Raw genomic sequence first — 24006 nt, 5'->3', positions numbered from 1 at the left:
TTCTGACACTTTTTTAAGGAGCATCTACTTGCCTTTTGACAAGTTCTCCTTAATTGGATCTTCTTCTTTTGACCTTGTAACTTTAAATGTACTGAGGCCCTTGTCCTTGCCCCTCTGCTTAATTTATTTTCACACCCTCAGAAAAACTCTTCCTATAATATTTTCTCACAATTCTCTTGGCAGCAATAGTGAAAAATGCAGATTATCCCCTTCTGTGTTCCACCCCAAAATGTAGACTCTATTTTGATTGCATAATCATCGAGTGTGACAATTTTTCTTTGTAATGGCAAAAAAATCAAAACATTTGCCTCATATCTTGAAATATGTTCCCAATATATTTCTGTGATTTCGTCTCCCCCCTTGACCTTTGACCCCAGACCCTTGGGACAGAAATATAATCTGAGAAACATCATCTTAAGGTATATTCATCTCAAACCCAAACCCATACCAGAAGTCCTTTCTGTCTGATCAAGATTTTATTTAGCAATTCTAGTGAGTACCTGAAACTCTGCATATTTAAAGGAAAACATATAATCTTTATTTCCAAACTGACTCCCTTCTCTTTCTAGAAGAGGTATCATAATACTCTTATTGGCAAAGACTTAAAATTTTAGTACTATTTACATTTTTCCTTTATTGGTATATAAAATAATTAAATTTTATTTATTACATTCCACTTCTCTGAGTCTCTCTAGTCTATCATTTTCTGTGATATATACAGGTGTCTTTAACCTTTTAGGAAATCATGGACTTATGCAATAATCAAAAGTTCATGTGCCCCTTCCCAAGGCACTATATTTTTTATGAGGACTTAAACTCTCTACCATATTAAAGGGCTTGTAACTAGTTCCCTTCCCTCCGACACTTCCAGCAAATTGCTGTCATATTTATCTTCCTAAAGCACTGATTTTGTCAAGCTATTAGCCTACTCAAAAGATTTTATAGCACTCAACCACATAGAGAATAAAATGGAAGAGTGGGATGATGTTTTAACATGTTATCATGGGTTTATATGTCTCAGTCACTTTATGTTATTATATTTAAGTTTCATAAAAAATCTATATGGTAATATCACCATCTTTTTATAAGAAGAAAATATGAATTCAGACATATTTAGTAGAACGGACATTCAAGTTCAAGTCTCTTTTACTTCAAAACTTAAATTTTTCTCTCAGTTCAAGTTGCTTTTATGATGCTATTTTGTCTAAAATCCAAATAACTTTCATAGCTTCTTACTGATAGTTTTCCCCTAAAACTTTTTCCAACTTCCTCTTCTGTGTGGCTCTTTTTATGCTCCAGTCTCTGATTATCTTGTGATTCACCCCCAAACTTGCAATGCATCTGCTCCTTACTTAGAAAGGAACCTCAAAGCATTGTCCTCTTCCAGTGAACTAAATGAAAGATAGCTTCTTTCTATCTTCCTAGGCCTGGTCTAATTTGTGATTTCCTCCTTCCTAACTTCCCTTATGACTAGCTGGTCGATACTTCTAATCATATTCTCTATTGCCATTTTTTTAGCATTTTTCCAAACTCATTTTGTACTTTTATGTAGCTTAGCAATTTTGTGCATTCTCCCTTCCCATTAAACTGTAGGCCGTTGAAGGAGCCATATAACTTAATTTTTAAACAGCAAGGGTTTCTATGTTTATTGAATGAATGATTACATATATGTGACCCATTTTTCTGGCATAAAACCCCACCACAATTATTTAATCTTCATTTGCTCTGAGCTGATCTCTTTGTGAGTTCTTTATGAAGTAGAATAATGGTGAGTCTTATTTTTTCCTCTAAAATGTTATTAAAGTATTCACTTTGACCAGGTTCAATCATATATTGAACCCTAATGGAAGCCCTTCATTTTAAAATAGTGGTAAGGAACGATTCACTCAATTCTGTGGTTCTCAAATAGGCCATTAGATTTTCCTTCTGTCAATACTAATGTTCTTAATCAGACTGTTCTGGTTTTCCTTAAAAAATAGAAATAGAACCTGTCTTCTCTGAAAATATATTAAGTCAGGTGGTTAGTGTTAACAGGTTAGGACATTGACATGAATGTTGAGAACTATGCTTAATAGACCTACAAGTTCACCATCTTCACAACTAAATGGGATATCCCCGGCAATATTAGCAGAGTTCTGTGGAACTATAAAGCTGAAAATAGTTTTAGTGCTCTTTTCAGAGATATAAGTGAAGAAAATATTTTCATGGAAAACATATAGTAAATCAAAGGTAGGAACTAAATGAAAAGATTGTTTCTTTTCTCCTGATTTCAATATCACAAAAGTCATTTTGTCTATGTATGTAATAGTACTGGTACTCCAAAGAGAAACAAACAATAATTGTTTATTTGCTTTTGTATTTGTGCCACCCTTTCAGGGGGAAGAATAAATAGGCAGTATGTTCATTCTCTGAATATTCAGTATGTTACTACTCTAGGCTATAATTTCAGCCTTTCTACTAACTTAGCATGTATTCTTAAGACCTCTCTCCCACCATCATATTCCCATTTAAAAACTTCTGATGGCTGTAAACTTACTTCTTTTCAATCAATGCTAAACAGTGATTTTATCTCAAACATCAGTCTGCTCATTTTAAAAATTGTTTACATTTATATGTACAGAAAATATGTCCTTTATTAATTTTCAGGGCAGGAACATGTTCATGGAACTATCAACCAGTTGAAGACATAGAACAATGCACCAGGCATGGTGACACCTGCCGGGAATCTTGGTTTAGGAGGCTTAGACAGGAGGACCGCAGGTCCTCAGCAACTTAGTGAGACCCTGTTTCAAAATAATAAGACTGAAGTGCAGTTCAGAGTTAGAATGCTCCTGGGCTTAATCTCCAGTACCACACATGAAAGAAAGAGAAAGAGAGATGAGAAAAGGTAGAACAGTGCCAGCACTTTCAACACTTTCCTTGTACATTCCACCTAGGGTCCATTCTCCTTTTGCAAAAAACAATAACACACACACAAAAAAAAAATCACTCCTGGCTTGCACATTTTTTAAAATTTCTCAATCCAAGTCTGTCTCTCGGTTAAGCTGAATTTCTCCATCCTTTCATTTGTACGTTAAATTTGTGTTTTTGCTGTGTATGCAAGTTCACCTACATGTATGCATGGACAGTTGTTATAAATGTCAAAATATGCATCTTATTATATGATATATTTGTGAAAAGACGCTGGGGATTGAACCCAGGGGTGTTTGACCTCTGAGTTATACCCCCAGCCCTATTTTATATTTGATTTTGAGATGGAGTTCTGCTAAACTGTTGAAGTTCTAAGTTGCTGAAGCTGGTCTCAAATTTGCCATCCTCCTATCTCTGCCTCCCAAGTGCTGGAATTACCAGCATGTGCCACTATGCCTGGCTTATATGACTTATTTTTTTACATAATAATAGAGCCCTTCACATATAAGTACACATAGAGCTGTGACATGATTTTTGTATAAACATAATATTAAAAATGCTAGCTGGGCATGGTGGTGCACACTTGTAATCCCAGTACTTGGGAGGCGGAGACAGGAGGACCCAGGTTCACGGCCAGCCTCAACTATTTAGGAAGGCTCTCTACAACTTAGTGAGACCCTGTTTCAAAATAAAGAATAAAAAAAATAAGGCTGGTGGTGTTGCTCGGAGGTAGGATGCCCCTGGGTTCAATCCCCAGTACTGCAAAAAAAAAAAAAAAATGCTAATTACGTTAATTATTCAACCATTCTGTCATTAAGACATATCTAGGCTATTACGATATCTTCACTTTTTAAACATTAATTTAAGACCATCTTTATATACATTCCTTGATACAGATTTGTCAGTTTGTCTACAGGATGAATTCATAGTACTTGGGGATCAAACTAAATGCACATCTTAGATTTTGATCGATAGGGCTAAACAGAAGAAGCCAACCATTAATCCAAATGCTGAAGCCCTGCCTCTGTTATTTAGGTAGAGTGTAGGTCTAGTTAGATCTTGGTGAGGGATCCCTAAATATAATGTGACATCTTTATTTAATAAGAAAAATAGCCTTGGTTACGTTCTTCCTAAGTGCAAATTTAAACTGTTTAGTGTCAAAAATAAAGAAGAATGGCATCCGCTGCTCCCTTCTTTTCCTGACAAGTAAACACATCAAAGGTGGCATGATTGTCTCTGCAAAGTAGACCAGACATCTTTTACTTATGCTGAAGACAACAACAGAGACAGAAGTGATCCTCATCAAGACAAACTAGATGCCTAGAGAGAGCCAATTGGAAGAGAAATGCAGCCCTGTGCCAAAACCCCTGAGAAGCAGGAAGAGCCTTGGGATGGAGTCCAGCTGCAGTGGAACTGTGAAAAGCCTCAAATGGTTAAAAGAAGGAGCCTGCCAAAAGACAGATTTGTGCTGCAGGATGTGTTGCTACAGAGAATTCCTCTAGCTCTTTGTTGTTAAGTGATTTAATCCTGTGCATATAAATTTGCTTTTTACTGAATTTTCCTGTGTGAGACAAGGGGACGGTAAATAGATATTAATTTCACCTAATCTGCTGATGCTGCAGCATCAAATCTCGCCTGTAACTTCCCCAGGAAAACACCATTGGAGGCCCAATGAGCTGTAAAATGGCTACTTTTTTCCTCCCAAAGAATATTTCACTAATGTTTGTGTTTGGAAATGTACATAGTATTTCATGACATTGATTTATTATAAAATGCGATCTTTATTCTTGGAGAAGGCATATTCTCTTATTGAAGAATGGTTTCCTCCAAAGGGCAAATAAAAACAGAGATTAATAGGTTCAGCTATTTAAAATCAATATGAAGTAGGAAAGGGCAAATAGCATTATTCTCATCAAGATTCTGTATTCAATAAAACAAGTAGTGGTTTATTGTGATCTTAAGTGAACATAATGTATGAGTGTTGGAATCCAGAATATCCATAACAATAGCTTTTATTTGTGGAGTATTTGCAGTTCTCCAAGCACTTTCACACATCCTAACTTGTGCAATGTATGCCCCTCAGCAACCTTGTGAGTTTCGCAGAGTAGGTGTTAAATTTGATTCACCAAGGTTGTCCCAAGTCCTTCAGTAAAAGGTCAGAGTATAAATGAATTCAATAAGCATTTTTGAGATTAGAAAACTGAGAGGTTAAATGTATTTCCCAAGATCATTCTAGGAGTAACAGAACAAGGCCTCCACTTCTGTGGAGTTCACAGGGAAAATTATTTAAGTCCTACTTCCTTTAATCCTTTTTCTTCACAGAATCTGTGTTCTTTAAGGTGTTTCTCCTGTCAATAATGGGCATTTTCACTTCAGATCCACTCTCCACAGAAGAACATTTTCCTCATACTGAATTACCTATCATACTTACTGTCATTTGGCATTAGCTGTGCTGTATTGGTCCCATGGAAGGAAATTGTTTTAAATTTGAAAAGGATAAAATGTATATGAATAGGTAAAATAGAGCCGAGACAAAGAAAGAGAATAAAAGAATAAATTAAACTAAAAATCACATTAAGAGAGCAAAATTACCATGATATATAATAAGCTACATTAGCATATATGTGATAGTAAATTGCAATAAGTTGATATCATGTACTCTCAGATCTGACATGAGAAAAACTCATGATTTTGTTTTTCTGGCCAAGAAATTAAAAAATATATCATGAGAAACATCAGATAAATCCAAATTATGGGACATTCTACTAAATAATTGACCAGTATTCTTCCACAGTGTTAAGGTCATAAAAGACAGTGATAATTAAGGAATCATTATACAATTAAGGAGACACAAATAAATTTTGTATGGAATCCTGCATCGGATCTTAAGATAGGTAGACATTTTTAAAGGTGATGAATGGATTAACACTGTTATTGCTGGAGTAGGTCATTACTGCAGGGCTGAGTTCTCCTCTCTTGCATTGCCTTTTGATTACTCTTTGACTATAGGATGCCTTCTATTATGGCATGACACAGCAAGAAGTGCCTCATCAGGCATGGAACTCCTGACCTTGAATTTCCCAGACTTCATAATGCTAAGAAATCAATCTCTATTCTTTAAAAATTATAAGGTCTCACTGGGCGTGGTGGCACACGCTTGTAATCCCCTCACTTGTGAGGCGGAGACAGGATGATCGCACAGGTTCGAAGCCAGCCGCGCTGGCTTAGGAGACCCTGTTTCCAAAAATAAAAAGTATAAAATAGATCTGGGAGTGTAGCCCAGAGGTAGAAGGGCTTCCAGGAACCCCAGTACTACCAAAGGAAGGAAGGAAGGAAGGAAGGAAGGAAGGAAGGAAGGAAGGAAGGAAGGAAGAAAGAAAGAAAGATAGTTATAGGGTCTCAAGTGTTCTGTTATAGCATCCCAAAACACATTAAGGCCCTATGTTTTTATGTATATACATAACATAGATATATTGGGACATACATATGCATATATACACACAGAGCTTCTGTTACTTTCACTATTATACATATTATCTGTAATATCATAGAGTTTGTTCATTTTTATAGGCCCAGTGCCTAGAAGGGTGTTAGGCACATAGGAGTTATATTTGTGAAAAAACAAGTGACTGTATGAATATTAATTCAATATATATCTGAAAAATTGCTTTTAAAAATGAAATGCTTTTAAAAATTAAAATGCTCTACTGGGCATGGTGGCGCACACCTGTAATCCCTGCGCTTGGTAGATGGAGACAGGAAGATCGCGCAGGTTCGAAGCCAGCCTTGCTGGCTTAAGAGACCCTGTTTCCAAGTAAAATGTAAAATAGGTCTGGGAGTGTAGCCCGGAGGAAGAAGGGTTCCATCTCCAGTACCACCAAAAATAAATAAATAAATAATAAAAAATAAAAATGCTCTTATTTCCTCCGGGTATTTGAGGAGATTTCTTCTTCACATGAAAGCAGTAGAAAGGATTTGAAAGAAATGACTGTTTTGCCTAGTGAAGGAGCTGTGCAGAAAGGAAAAAGGACCTACTTATGTAGGACCTATTTACTTGTGAAGTATTTCTTCAGCATTCTTCTCACAGAGCCAACCTGAATGGAGACTTCCTTAGACAGAGACAGGTTTTATGGGTACAGTAAATAAATTTTTATTGCTAAGTGAGTCAAAATGTAAGCAGGAAGCTTAATGATACTCCAGACACAGGAGCGGCAGGGGAGGGAACTTTTGCCATACTTCATACATAGCTGATGTGTCAGCTACAACACTTCACACTTGACTGAGGAGCTATTAAAGCAATTACTAGGTCATTAACAAGGGCTTTTAAGAGCAGTTTTGAAGCCACAGGCTAGAAGAAAATTTGCTTTGATAGGCATATTAGCCCACAGTGTGGCCTGGATTTGGAGAGTTTCCAATTTTCTAGCCCTATCTCCTGGATTTTTATCTTTTTATTTCTCTAATTTGTGAGGGAATTCCCAAAGGCAGGTAGAGTACATACTTCGATTTCATCAAAACTTCATCCATTTATGACTGAGCTGATGGAAAACTATTTCTGATTCTGAGTATCCCTACTCTGCTCATCCACAGAGGTAAAAGGGAAATGGCAAATTAAGAAAGTATAGTTCCTCTCTTGTACTTTTGGCATTCATAGACAAGATTCAACAAAAATCTCTGCTCCATATTCAAACATCTTTTATAGCAATTACTACTGTTTGAATCTTAGACATAAGTCCAAGTTGATATAATTTACATTTATGTAGTTGAACTAATTTTATTCTGCCTGCTCCTCTCAAGCTTGGGGTCCTCTCTATTCTTGCTTCTAAAATCCAAATGTTCACTTCCCTTGTGTAGCCTATGGCTGGTCTAAAGCTTCTAGGGAGACAGCTCACCTTGCCCTCTTCTCTCCCAAAGCCACACCTGCTCCCAAATTACCTCTCTTTCCTAGAGGCAAAATTTCTACCCTTTTTTTCTAACTGGATATTGAGAAGAAATATATTCACTTCTTAGTCAAAGTAATTTATGTGGATTATAAATTACTATTACACTTAACGACTGAGATATATATTTGCATTTTAAAGAGGAGCTCAATATGAGTTAAATTTTGTATAACTTCCTAGCTCTGAGAAAAACAGTACCATTTTGATTTATTTCATTCACAGGGAGACATTAAAATAGGCAATGAATCAGACAACAGGAAGGTTTTAATTCCGTCTTTATTTATGATTCAATAACAAACTAGCAATGGCCATTGCTAGCAGGTAGCTCTCTCTGCTTCCTCCCTGCCACCTGCCTAAGGTGAGATTCTTTTTTTTTATTTATATATATCCATCTATCTCTATATAAAAGCACTATATATATATGAAATTAAAATATGCATATATATATACACATACACACACACACACACACACACACACACACATACACACATACACACATACATACAAAGTACTGAGGATTAAAACCCAGTTGTTCTACCTCTGAACTACACCTCCTGTCCTATTTTTTCATTTTGAAATAGAATCTTGCTACGTGGCTCAGGTTAGCTTTGAACTTATGATTCTCTTGTCTTAGCTTCAGCTTCCTAAGTGCTGGTATTATAGGAATGTACCTATAATTCCAGACTTGCTGGTTGCTAAAATGAGATTCTTTCTAAACAGACCTGATATGTAGAAACACAAGGATGAATATGCATGCCAGAGGGACTGTTTCTGATGTAACAGTGGACCCAGCATCTGGACCAGGCAGTCATTATAACTGGAAATTGGAGAAGGCATTCTTTTCCTTAGATACATCATTCCAAGGTCACTTTGTCATAATTTCATTATTTAACTAGTACCCTGAGTAGTATTAGTGGAATATTTTAGAATATTTTATCAATTTATTTAAACACTTAAAAATAAACCACAGTGTATTCTAAACTAATGAAAATTTTAAACATAGAAAGTACAGATACTATATGTTCTCTATTATTCCAAACACTCAGCTTGTTTTGGAGGAAGACAGAAATTTTGCAGACCATCAATTAATTAAGAGGGTCAGTTGCTAATTGAAGACTGAGGTCCTATTTGGGTATTGTCCATATACCCTTGCTGAACAAGAGCTCTTCATGTCAATTTTATTGGCACATCTCTTCTCAGAGAAAATGGTTGAGTAGAAATGAAATCTTGTCATTCTTCTCTTAGTCTTGCTGCAATCAATAACCTATCAAAATGCTTTGGGGAAATAATATTATCATTTTCATTTCATCCATTTCAGAGATAACTTAAGGCATCTATCTATTTATCTAGAACCTAAGAGATTTAATTAAGTATTTTCAAATACACCAGGTGTTTAGAGTAGAGTCTTACCATATTTCTTACATATATAGTTTCAAGATTTCTATTTCTTTTATATTATCTCCATTACTCTGATGAATTTCTCATTCATATTAAGAATTGTTTCCTAATTTAATTAAATTGTCTGTCTTTATTCTCTTATAGTGAGTTTTTCTAGGATCATTCATTTGAATTCCGTATCAAGCTCTTTGTCAATATCCTTTTCTTTGGGGTCTGTTACAATCGTGTAATCATCTGGAGATGACATATTTATTGTTTTCTCCTACTTCATGTCACCTCTGTTAATACCTATATATCTGATGGATTTGTTGAATCAACTACTTTTTAATTCTCCTAGTAAAAGCCTTTTTACTACAAGTGTGTCTTTGGGTGTCAATCAAGTAGGTTATATTGATTTGGGTTACAGTGGGGGCACTGGAGTGGAGCCTTCCTAAATTTTTTTTTTTCAATTGTAATTGATGCCTTTCATTACAGCCCATGTGACAGTGGGTCAGAAAACCTGTTCATCTCAGAGGGATGCAGACGGTGGGGCACTGTAGCAGCTGGAGTGGGTATAATGCACACATCTGTGGAGGTAAAATGGCCTTTCCAGCAAATGGGAATATTGGCCCCACAAACACAAAGCCTGGTTGACATTTCAAGGTCACCCCTGGCAGCACTGCAGGGCACAAAGCATCATTTTCAGGCCCACAATGGTGCAAGACAATAGACATCTGGTCACAGGCTGCAGTGGCATGGGATATAGGTAAAGTACCCTCACCTCAGGCCCAATGGAGGTGTTGACCAAGAGGCAGCAGCTTCAGAAAGTAGTGGCAGTGATGCATGAAAAAAGACAGCTTCCAGATTCCAAGGGTTTTAGTTGTGGCACATTCTTGGCCACCAAGCTGAACCATGGGTTGAGGCCAGGGTTGCAGTTATACTACAAGGTCTAGTTGAGTTTTTGCAGCTTCAGTTTCCCTGTACTAACATGGTAAAAATGTCTGCGGCCCCAGAGAAAGGGATGTGCACAGGCTTCTGAAGTCTCCTAGGGAAGTAAGAATTCTGATAGTGGTTCTATTTTCATGATAAATCAGCTCGGGCTCTGGGAGTTAGGAGGGAAAAAGTATGAGTCCTTTTCTGAATCAAAGCTACCATGTAAATAGCTTTAGACTCCAAACTTGTGATGACCATGCAGCTTTCTCATAGCTAAGACTGACAGGCTCTACAGAAATGGGGCCCACTGGGACTCTCTGATTCACACTTTCCCAGGAAGCTCTTTGCTCTTTGTATTTCCCGACTAGGGAGGTGTGGTTCTGGCTTCCCATGCACCTGGTTCCTCTTTCTATGCTGTTATGCCAGGTCTCCATATCTTATCGGGCTTTTGTCTCTTTCTTTTGAATTCCAGAGATTGCCCTAAATTAAACCAATTGGAAATATGACTGTTTACCTGAGGTTCTGTCTCTTCCGTTTGAAGAAATGAGTTCTAGCTACCTATTTTCTGTCATATCACAATATTTCCCCAAATTCTACAAATTTTAAAAATTATTAACTTTTGGATTTTGAATAGCGTTTCTTCAGAAATATTTGTTTGAAAAAGAATGGCAAATAATGTCCAGTAGGCAGACTGCCATACAGCATATTAAATTATTTTGATTTTTAGGGACATCTAAAATAATTATGGCATAATAGACAATACTTAAAGAGATCATAATTATGAAATATTTCTTTTGAACAATTAATTTCTCAAATCACTTCAAGAGGATTTTCAGTTAAGCTATAAATTACATATTGTAACTTTTGTAGTAATTAAAACACAAATACTAAAAAAATAAAATATTGCTATGAACTTAGCCCATTTGGAAGTAAAGACAACCATAATCTTAACCTATGTTCTATGGAAAGTGAAGGTATGTAATAGCTCATAATCTTCTTTTACTCCTATTTGTTATCAACAAAACTTTCAAAAGTTGAAATTCTTCTTAGTATACAACAAAGTAATTACAAATAGCAATTCAAAATGCCAGGTGTGTTCATTTTTAGTTCTGCTAATCTTTATTTTAATATATTTGGCCCTGAAGTAAGACTTGCTGTAATGCCATTTTAAAGTTTATCAATACATCAAGTTTTTGTTACATAATTACTCAGAAGATAATTAACCAGAGTATGTCTTTTGTAAATAATATTATTAAAGTTTATGCCAAACCTTAAATATCATCATTGATCATGCTAATAGGATATAAATACATCTTCCTAAAATAGCATTTTAATACTATTCATAAATGATAAAGCAATATAACAAATGCATAATATAGTCTTTAAAAGTATATAGTAGATATTTCAGACAAACACATTAAAACACAGATTCAGTTGATAAATACCTATGGTCTTTTATAAACTATTTTACACAAAGCTCTTTGAAGACTGAACTACATGTTACAGTTCTTTATTCAAGCTTGTACAATGTTTGACAATCACTAAATACTGACTAGGTTGAAGAAAACGATTGAGACATTTGTCTCACAAAGTCTTAAAGCAAAAGTTGCAAGCTGGCTTGTCAAACTCAAAACTAATACACAAATGTGGTTTATTTGGTCTTCAGGATTTTTAGTTTTTATTGTTTCTATTTTTATTGGTGCATTGTATTCATACATCTTAATAGAGTATAAGATGGTAGAGGAATACATGCACACATCATTCATTTAGCCCTTCTCCAATTCCTACTAAAATTTGGATATTTAAGCCGGGCGTGGTGGCGCACGCTTGTAATCCCCACGCTTGGGAGGCTGAGACAGGAGGATCGGAGCCAGCCTCGCTGGCTTAAGAGACCCTGTTTCCAAATTTAAAAATACAAAATAGGTCTGGGAGTGTAGCCTCGAGTTATAAGGGCTTCCAGGAACCCCAGTACCACCAAAATAAATAAATAAATAATAAAAAATAAAATTTGGATATTTAAAAAAAATAGATTTTCAGCTTCCCTTAAAGATCAGCTCTCAAAGCAAAGATTCTTCATTCGACAATATAATAATCAGCAGAATCACAACAGGGACTGCCCAGGTGACACAGGGCACACACTTTCACATACATTGTTATCTGTATGACTCTGCAGCTATCTTACTGTAGTATTTCAGTTGTAGAGGTTTAGAAGAGCATGTTCTTTCACTAGGACCAGAAGGACAGAAGGTACCCCTGTAGTATGGATTAGTGCTTATTTTTTGTTTTGTTTTGTTTGGTGATACTGGGGAGTGAACCCAAAGGCATTGTGTCTCTGAGCTATATATATTTTAGTTTAAAACAGGGTCTACTTAATTTGCTAAGGCTGGCCTTGAGTTTGTGGTCCTCCTATCTTTGTTTCCTGAGTACTAGGATTGAAGCATTCAGCTTGATACCTTGGATTAGTGTTTATACTACCATTTGTCACCTAACTTGGAAGAGATAAGCAAGAAATGACCATGAGATCAGATGCCAGAATGTGCTTGATAGAACCTTGGCTCAGCTTCCTAAGCACTCTGGTTCTTTGTTTCCTTCTATGAAGAGCAGAGATATCTTAGTACCTGTCCACCATCTGTGCAGACTGAATTAAGTTACCAAAACACTCAGAGAGCCGGGTGTGGTGGCACACGCTTGTAATCCCCGCGCTTGGGAGACAGAGACAGGAGGATCGCGCAGGTTCAATGCCAGCGTGCTGGCTTAAGAGACCCTGTTTCCAAAAATAAAATAGGTCTGGTAGTGTAGCCCGGAGGTAGAAGGGCTTCCAGGAACCCCAGTACCACCAAAAAAAAAAAAAAAAAAAAAAAAACAACTCAGAGAAAAGAGTCAACAAATATTATTTAATATTATAATGTCATTTATGACTTCTGATTCATATGAAGTTTATGATTTTATTTATAAATTGTGCTTTCAGGAACTAGCACACTCTAGTATATCCTTTCTCTGTGTGTACACATGTACATATATGTACACATATAATAAAAACTCAAGATTGAATATTTTTATCTATTTTAGTAAATATATCTGTAAATTATGAAGGGTGTGATTTTTTTGATGATAACCTATAAATTTCCCAAGAAACTAATTATGTAAAAGTCCCGCCATCTATTTTTGTCTTTCCCTTTTCAAACAACCAAATAGTTTTAATCATGCTTAAACAGTAATGCCTTACATTTTGTTTAACCTCCGCAGAAATCATCAAATGGCTCTGTTCTCCTTACTACCTCTCCACAATTAAGTTAATAAAATGGGACAAAATGTCAATAATTTTGCCTTTATTGATAGTCTTCTAAGTGATAAATACGATATATGTGTAAAAGGAATATGCAGGGTTGTAGATGACTAATATCTTGCCCTTAAAAAGACCTAATGTTGGAGATGTATCTCATGGGTCAAGTACTTGCTTAATATGCATAAAACCCTGTATTCAATCCTCAGCACCACAAAAAATTTTTAAAAAAAAGAAAACTTGGTGAAGACATGATCACAGTAACCTCAGAATAAAAGAACTGATTCCAGGATTTCACTATTCTGATTGGACTATATTTTCCTAAAACTTTCCTATAAATATAAATTTATTCAAGCTTAAATATTTTTAAGCTATCTTTAAGCTTTTAGTCAATCTTCTCTGAAATAATATTTGCTTATCATTAGCAAGTCCAGAAGGAATGTTCAAAATGCAATTTTCTCCCTGGGGCCATCCTGTTCCAAGTTTATTGTTATATCTTATCATGTCCTCCAAAATAGAACCTGCTTACTGGCAGACATGAGAGATGAAATTCACCATTTCTTGCCAGTAATCATGAAATTCTTTGCACATATGATTTCTCCAAAGTAATATCATTTTGGCTATGGTGTTCAAATCTCGTTTAAAAAGTTTATTTTTACTTTCACAGAATTACTTTGAGGACATCAGATAAAAATTTCTGGCATATTGATTTTATGAACACTAGACACCGTTCCAAAACACGCAGTGGATGCCGGAAACTACAGATAGCACCAAACCTTATATATAGTATGTTTTTCCTTTACATACATGCCTAGGCTAAGGGTTTAGCTATAAGTTAGACATAGGAAGAGATTAACAGCAATAACTAATGAAGAAATAGAATAATTATAAAACCATACAATAACATTTATATGAATGTTTTCTTTAAATTTCCTATTGTATTATATTTCTATATTTTCTTATGATGATGTTGTGATGTGAACATTATGACACATACTATGCTACGCAACACTATGCTAACCAGGTTAGGACAGCTATCAGATGACTAGCAGTCAGGTAGTAAATACAGTGTGGATAAGCTGAACAAGGGTGTTTCAGTTCACATCCCTGGCAGGATGGAGAAGAGTCATGCTATATTTCATCACAAGACAAAGAATCATGTGCAATTTAAAACTTTTAACTTTATGACATTTTCCATCTCGTGTTTTGAACCATGGTTGTCCTCAGGTAACTGAAACTGTGGAAAGTAAAAGCGCAGATGAGGAGAAACCACTGTATAAATAAGCTGAACAAGGGTAATTGATTTGCTGAGGGACACACAAGTGTCTATGTAGGGACCAAGGTTAGAGATTCAGTGTTCTTTTTTAAACTTCTAGTTTGACACATTTTATATGAGAAAGGTCTCACACATGCACATAGTTTACAAGTGGTGTGTGGTTTGCAGAACTGTATTAAGTGCTGACAGGGTTCTAGGAAAGCTCACCAATGTAATTGCCTTTTGCTTTTTACTATAGTTCATCATAGTAGAAATTCTCAGAGCTATTTATTTGGAAAATCTTAGACATTGTCCTTTCCATAAAGGTAGTGCCATACTGAGAAAATTTTTAAAGGAAATTTATCTTTTATACATATAGAATATTATGGATTAAACTCAAATAATGACTTCAATGATACCTCATTAAGAAGAATTCAAATGTGTAAGAATGTGATTTTCATAAAAAAATGTCTCAAGATGCTGGGTTCCAGCTCAGAGTGGGACCTAACATTTAACTCCTAAAGAGATTTGAATACTCAGGAGCCATCAGATTCCTCTACTATTCCTCAGATTTTTCATGCAGAAATACTTTATGGTCTAATCCGATTTCTCAAATGTATCCTGCATGTTCTCTGTCGACGTGATCCACTCTCTCCCAGGCCCTGGAATCTTCCCAGTTATGGGATTCCTAATTTTATCAATTTTATTTACTGTGTGTCCTCACCTCATTTAAAATAAAATGTCTTGAAAACAAGAAGTCTCATCAAATAATCTACTTGCAGATGAGAAAACTAAATCTCAGAGAATCTAAGTAGCTTGCCCCAGACCACATAGCTACTTAATGGCAGAGTATTAATATTAGATAAAAATTGATCACTGTTTTCCTTAGAATTTCAAGCCAGATCACTGAACTCACAAGCTGCTATTCCTTCACAGCATAGTATTGTGGGGCTAGAAAATCTATAAGAAAATGACTAGAAGAAGGTGTGTATGTTTTTGGATATGCACCCACTATTGAGAAAGCTGGAATGAAAAGTTTATTTTTTCTCAAGTTTAATAATTTGCTTCTATACATTTGTTAGTATGTAATATCAATTAACTCTATGATTAAAAATACTATCAGAGTGGTTCAGAGTTTATTTATTTCTAAGTATCTATTTTAAGAAAAAAATATTAGGAAATTAGTATAAATGAGAGAAGCAAACAAAAAGATTACGTTAAATTGGTTATTCTTTTCCTGCCAGCTGAGGAAGGAGGCCTTGTGAAAATTATACCTGACTTTTAAAGAATGACAAATATTATACCCCAAACATTTTATCACATGTATAACAGTCAAGAGAAAAAGTAAAAGTCCTGTTTGTTTTTGTGAGCATTAAATATACATATATATTTTTCCTCACAGAAAACATTATCATGGGAAAAAGATTTAACCATTATTTTTACTTAATCTGGGAAGACTCTTAAATTTTGTTATAAAAAGGCTCACATACACACTACAAAGAAGGCTTTGAAATCTTTTGAAGCCCTGAGCAGATGAAACCAATATATTATACAAACACCAATTGCCATTATTGCTGTTTTCTTTATTACTGGCTTTTTTTTCTCCCCATTGAAAATTTTTAAGCAAATAGGGAGACACCTGGAACACTTGTGTTTTTATTAGAGTTTTAAATAAAATACCAGAAAAAGTCTGAAAACTTAAAATGTCCGTAGAAAAATAGATCAAATATGTCAATATTTTAAAGAAATAAGTTTTCCTTTTTTTTGCCATACTAAAAAACATTTTATGAAAATCATTTGGATTTAAAAATATCAATTTCTCACATTAAAATATTTTTAAATTTCTAAAGAATTTTGGCTTATGATATCCAAAGCTTCCAAATAACCTTTTGTTCTTGGGCTCAGCTTTGGCAAATTCTCTTTCATTGTTGGGCTCTTGTTCCCCAGACGATGCACTAATGAAAATATATATATTGAGGAGGTTCATGTGACCCAGAAGAGACCAGCCTGGGAAATGAACTTCTTTTCTCACTTGCTCAGCAGTTATTCCTCTGGGATAGAAGCATCTGGTCTGACTGATTAAAGCTGCTTCTACCTGCCCAGAGGCAGTTTATAATCCAATTTCTAGTCTAAATCCAGGAATTTCACTGTTGTGGATAATCAAAGACTATCTTCCTATGAAGAATTGGTTGCTTTTGCTTAAAAAAAAAGAGTGATCTCTGGAGCATTATGGAATCCACCTTTGACCTTAGGAGTCTAAAAGAGTGTCCTCTGTGCTCTGGGGCCTGTGGAACTGTTGTTGGGCTTTGTCATCCCCCAAGTCTGCTGAGTCTGTGGAACTAGCCATGTAGGAAAATAATTGCTATAAATTCAAATAGACATGCTTCTTAAAAGGCTCAAACACCCCATGGAGCTGTGCCCTTGACAAACACTAAATTTAAGTTTTGCCCATTGGCTCCACGTGTTAGACCAAAAATTTGGACTGAAAATGGATAAACTTGTCTTAAACATTATGCCTAGAACGTCTGTGAAACAGTAAGCCTGCCACAGCACAAATGTGCCTGAATAGAGCAGCTCTGCCTGCAGGAGCAACTCCCTGAGATCTAGTGTCTGTATCTGATGAAAATCAAGGAAAGAAATAGGGGGGAAACTTTCCAAGAAGCTATGAGTAATTTTCTTAAGATTTTAAGCAGATGAACACTTAAAGGAGAAAGAAAAATCTTCCCCAGGGGCAGGCTGACAAACGAGAAGGACAAAGGCTTGACATTTCCTGGAAATCTTGATTAAAAAGCAAACCATTAAAGAAAAAGAAAACAAAATGGTTGTCAGCCTCTCTAAGAGAACTTCCATCATAATTTAATAAAAAATATTTAAGCAAGAATTTTAGTTCAAATGTTTGTTTAAAAGTATTCTTCAAGGGAAGATTTTCTCCTTTTAATGCTAAACATGACCTTTAAAATTTTTTTTCATGCAAAATTCTTCCTGAATCATCAAAGTCTAGGAAGCAAATGGAAGACATTTCTCATTCTGGAAATTATAAATGCTTTTTTTTCTGGTTTTGTGTAACATTAGTGTTTGGATTAAAATTTCATAGTTGGCTTCAAATCTCTTGTTAAAAAGGAATGTGAATACATTTGATTTTGGAGGAAAAAAATATGTGCTTAAAGTAAAATGACAAAGTTCTGAACAATTTGATCCCATGTGCTCTTATTATGTCGATCCTGATCTCTTACACTCTACAGTCCCATCAGCTTCTCAGCTTTTGTAAAAATATAGCCCCAAAAGTGTTGATACTAAGAAGAAAGAGAATTTAAAATAAAGATACTCAAAACTTATTTGAAAATCTTCTTTCACCATGTTTACTCCTTCTAAAAACCACTCTCCTGTTCACTAACTTTTTTTATATTTCTTATTATTTAGAGAGTATGAATATCCCTTCCTGAGTGTTTCTCTCCACTGGAGTATTTACCACACTTCAAGGCTTTGAGGTATCACTCAATTGTTTTAGATGCTATGTTTAAAACAAAAGAATAATATAACTTCTCTTGCTGCCATGCAGTTTATGAAATTGGAATGTCTGAAGGCAAATAATGGTGACCTACCAAGAATAAAGGTAAATAGATTTAAAAACTCCTGTCACCAAAATAAACATTGCAGTTTGGCAAATAGAGTGAAATCCTTCTGAATCTCCTCACTATCATAATCAATAAATTTAGAAAATATGTATGTGAAGAAGTGCACAAATACATTTCCACAAAGAAACCAGAATGAGACATACTGGCAACTTGGATTAGAGAAGATCCATATTGGAAAATTTTCAGTAAACTTTGGTGACTGAGGATATATTGAGAACCATGAGGCCACAAAGCTGGCAGCCAGGTTTTTGCCAAGAACACGTGAGTAAATATTGGTGCCATTTACAATGATGGGAGTCAAAAGTGAAAATCCTGAGAATATCTTTAGACTGTTTAATTAGAGTAGCCACATTAAGTTGACAGACAGTCATCTTTTGTAGAAGGCTAGTCAATGATAGACTGGGTCTTGGGCACTCATCCCATAAAATTAAAATGGAGCTAAGACATTATTATAGCCATCATAATATCATGGAATAGGTTACAAATAGCAGTAATGTGCAAAACATTATTCACAGGTTTGTGGTAATTCTAGTGTAAACAAACCTTCCCTCATGCCAGTTGTACAAAAATACAATACATCCAATTATGAACAGTACATAATAGCTGACAATAAGAAACTGTTATTGAAGTATAGATTTACTACACTGTACTTTACATCGTTATTTTAGCATGTTGCCCACTACTTATATGAAAAAAAGTTTACTGTAAAGCAGGATATCGTGTTATGCTATTAACAGCTCCTACATCTCTTGTTTTCCCTGTCTCTTGATTGCGTCATTTTCTCTCCTACTTGCTTCAGTCTTTGTTCAGCATGACCCTAGGAACAATAGGCTTCACCACATATATTTATATCATGTGGCCTAAGCTATACCACGTGGATCTGTTGAAGTACACAATATGATGTTTTCACAATGACAAAATTGCTAATAATTCATTTCTCAAAACAGATCTTCGCATGAAGTGATGTGTGGCTGCGGTTGGCTATGCATGTATACCAGCAACTCAGAGGAGATATCTTGGTTCAAGATGGAAATTTGTATTTATAAGCAAAGCACGTTAATGGTTTAGATTACATGAGGGGAAAACAAAGAGAGCCATCAAAAAGGTGATAATGAGTCCTGAAGAATTCAAATACTTCCTATCAGGTTTATAAGGAAGCTTCCCCAGAACAGTCAAGAAAAAGGAACCAATTTGGTAAAAGGAAAAACAAAGAATAATTATCAGAATCAAAATGAAAAAAAGGTTTGTTTAAAATGTCAAACTCGTAACAAATGCTGATGAATTGACAAGCAAGGTAAGAAATCAATATCAGAAGCCCAGATGACCTTGAGAGGGCAATTTTTTTTTATGGAGAGAGGCAGTTAGAGTGGAAACAGTATATCAAAGAGGTGAGAAAGTGGAGGTGGCAAACAATGGCCACTCTTGTTTTTATTGTAACTGACATTTTAACATCCAAATCCTAATGCTATTAAAAGCCAAAGAGATAACAGGAGATTGTAATTTAGGCTGGTGCAGACTGTACTGTCATTATAGAGGAGCAACATATTTCTATTAATATAGGCACGTTCCTCCACCCTTGAGGGCTCCCACCTATTCCAAACAGTATTTTTAAATATTTTGCTTATGGTATTATTACAAACTAAAGCAAATGGGACACAAGTCAATTTTGACAGAGGAAAGTAGAAATTCTCAGGATATCAGGTAATGCCAACAGTTATTTGTATTTAAGTTTTCTCAGGGAAAACCTAATGGAAACTATTATAGGAGAAAAGTTTTATATTCTCAGTCACTTTGGCATATGTATACATGTAATGTGTAATATGTATAAAGCATTATCCATTTCTGGATAGGTAAAATAAAAGTACCAGGTCTAACTTAGCCAGGCCCACTACTCAAGTGCTCAATTCTCTTGTCATCCTGGCATTCCGTTCCCTATACTACATTGGTAAAACTCTATCCACAACAAATGCCAAATGCAAACATCTAAAATTCAAGCTAAATTCAAATCCTTGGTTATTTAACATATTAATCCGTTTTTAGATTTACTTCTACTTTATTTTGTATATTTTCATTTTTATACATTTATTGATATGATAGTTTCAAATCATGATGAAGTTCATAGTGAGATACACACACACACACACACACACACACACACAATTTAACCTTATTTCTTTATACTTTTATTGGTGCATTATAGTCTTATAGTCTCACATCATAATGTACATGCACACACACAGCGGTTGGTGAGTTTTGCACCTCCCTGCTCCCCTCTTCCCCAAACTTGATATTGAGATTGGCACTGGTATTTTAAATTACACCTCTGGCCCAGAAACAATAGTCTGTTTTGCTTCCTGGGCTCACCAAGGAGACCAGGCATGTGGCTGTTTTTCTGTGCACGTCCTTCTTATTTTAACTTGGTTCAAAACCAGCAAGCCTGTGTTCTTGCCTATAGAGATCTTCCTTAACCTGTATCTCTTTCAGGCCCTTGCTTGACTGCACAAACACCTTTCAGTAGCCCACTTTTAAGTATTTTCTGGTTCAACTGCTTCAGAGAAACCACTGTTTGTCTTTCAAAACATCCCAGCAGTCCTACCTCTTTATGGACTTCATCTGTTTTCTATTCCAGTCCCTCTAAGCTCCCTTTTTCTTGTCAACCCTAATAGATCCTTTGCCACTCCCCCTCCCAAACCTTATTTGAGCCGGACTTCCCAAGAGAAAACTGCAGTATTTCTAAACCTGTTTCACAATGAATCATTTTTTATTGTTTACATGAAGTGGATACAAAAAATATGACACAATTTAAAGTTTATATCTAAATAAAGCAGTTTTCACCAGAGTGGGCAATTGAATTTCTAAAGACCATAGTCAACACAAACTATAGATACCTGACCTGGCCTTGGCTGGTTGCTTTCTAATTCCAGATAAAAGAGTAAATAAATCGTGCTTATATCTCATCGGTTTCTTTTTAGATAAATGAAAAATGCAGAATATATTTACCATTTAAATGTAAATGTTACGACATTATATCATGACTAAAACTAGTTACCAGATGAATAAAAATAACACATTTTTATGTGGTAAACCACTTCGCCAAAACTGTATAATTCTACATTATTTGCTCTTTTTTTCTTTCTTAAACAAAAAAGAGCCAAACATCTCTAGAACAAACATTTCCCGTGTCTATTGAATTTAGAGTGCCAACAAAAGATTTTTTTTCTTTTCCTTAAAGCATATTTATTTTTAGACCTTTCAATCCACTATTACAAACAGATGTGCTCCCTCCTCCCACACCCCCTGTGAAAGAAAATAAATAAGGTCTCTTTAAAACTTTTAAAAAATAAGAAGAAAAACAATAGGAGGTTTATTTCAGAATTCAGCTCTTGCCAAGCATCCAATCTGTAAAACATTTTACCCTGTTGGTTTGGGGATGGGGAAAGACATCTGTGTGTTAGGCATCAATCTGTTCTTTTGAAACACAATTTCGGTTCACAGAGCTTTCGATCTGTCAAATCATAAGCACAGTTTTCTGAAGCTGCTTATTAAAAAGAAGAAATAGTGACAGTCTAAACTAAAGACATACCTAAAGATGAAGCTTTATGCAAAATTACCATAGTTAATATGGCTGGCACCTTGCAATGTGTCAGACTCTGAGAAAATACTATAAGCACATTATCGCCGCAACTATTTATTTTCAGAGATCAATTCCAATATTTAGCTGCATTTTACAGATGGGAAGGTGAAAAAGCAAGTGGTTATTCATCTCATACAAATCATTTGACTCATTAGAGTCACGACCAGGTACAAGATTGAGGTTTTGCCGCCTCAGTAGAAGGATTTTCCTTTAAAATGAGCTACTTCCCACAACTAAAGCACACATTGGATTGAAAAGATGAGACCTAACTGTGAGTCAGATTATACTACATCAATAACTTTTTTTTATGATCCGTGGGGTAATCAGATAGAGAAAGAGAAAGCCTGGAATTCATCTATTGTTCATACAGGGGTCCAGGCACTATGTTACATTTTTACCTAGAAAAAGCTTTTTTATTGAACATTAACAATGATAAAGCTGACTACTTAGCAGTTCTTCAATAATAATTTATTATATATAAAGAGAAGTCTTCTAACCACCTGGGTTCAACAGTATAAAAGCATGGATGGCCCAACATTTTTTTCTTCAGTTTGGCATTAAGCTATTAAAGGTATTTTTTAATTTGCAGTCAATAAGTATTGCTTCATATTTGAATCTCTAATACCTCTGAGCACTTTAAATGCATCTGAAAGGTTCGAGTCGCCCCTGCCCCACAGGGGGCGGGGCCGGAAGCTAGGAGGTGGAGCTCTGTGATTCCGGGTCAGGAAGAAGAGAGTTCAGAGTTTGGAGAGGAGCCCGAGAGGGAGGGACGCACTCTCTCCCCGCCACCAGCCCCCGCGGCCACGCGGGGGCTGGAGGCCGATCTCCCACGAATAAAGACATCCGTAATACGGATTATGGATCTCCGTGTGTATCTATGCACCAAGGGGACTCGCCAAAACCTTTTAGCATCATTCCATTTATCTTTTCAACATCTTTATGGAATAAGGAAAGGAGCTTTACTTCTTCAGGCCTTACTTTGTGTTGGTCAATACGTTTGCATTTTACATTCCTACTTAATTTGCTGTGCCCCCTCCTAGAAACTAAAATAAGAATTCCAGGATCATGGGTCAGGCTTTCCTAACAACCAGGTAGGTCACCTGAGGCAATCTTTCAGCTTCCCTGAGTTGGAGCTCTGTCTGGCATCTAATGTGGGTATCTGTCTAGTTAAGCTCCAAGTTCCCGTCTAGTTCTATGATTTCAGATGTCTGCACTAGTGGAATATTCATGGCGTTGAATGGAAGAATGATCCTCAGGTCTGATGAAACACGAGGCTCTATTTGCCTCTTCAGCTATTGTAACTTTCATTTGCACTTCTCTAGCAGCCAGACTTATCAAACATCTACTTCCCAAGAGGGCATTCAAAAAGAATGCAGGTTAAAGAGCAAAAGCTGAAACAAAAGGAAGGAAAGTGGATGAGACTAGGAAATGGAAGACTTGTTAGAGGAGAAGGGAAAAGGGAAAAGGGAAAATAGCCAAAGCTGGAGTAATATAGAAGGAAAACAAAGAGGGGAGCCAGGGAGGCAAAGAGGGAAGGAAGACAGCAGTGACCACAGGAGGAGATGTAAGGGTAATGGAGGCAAATGCAGCTGAGACTTTTTGCCATCTTCCTCTGTCCCTATCATAGCATTACTGAAATGGGGGTTTCTTGAGAGAAAACCCGGCAAGTTCTTGTCTAAGGTGAGCAAAGAATGACACCCGCAGAACTCAGGAAGGGGAGTAAAAGGTTTATTGGAAGCAGCAGGGAATGGGGCAAGGGTGGCTGAACACCCCCAAAGGGGCTGGAACTCTGGGTCCAGCAGCTGCCTTCAGGACAATACTTGAGAGTAGCCCAAGCCGAATACCCTTCAGGTGCAGGCTGCTTTCTTCCAGAGTCCACACGATCTGCCAGAAGGGAATAGAGAAAAGTGGCCGAACACCCCATAGGGGCAGTCGGAACTCCGGGGTCCAGTAGCTGCCTTCAGGGTCACTACCCAAGTGTCGCCCGAGCCAAGTGCCCATCAGTTGCAAACTACTTTCTCCCAGAGTCCACGCAATCT

The sequence above is a fragment of the Muscardinus avellanarius genome, assembly GCF_963383645.1.
Source record: "Muscardinus avellanarius genome assembly, chromosome: 5".
Lineage (NCBI taxonomy): Eukaryota > Metazoa > Chordata > Mammalia > Rodentia > Gliridae > Muscardinus > Muscardinus avellanarius.
This window is presented reverse-complemented; position numbering follows the sequence as displayed.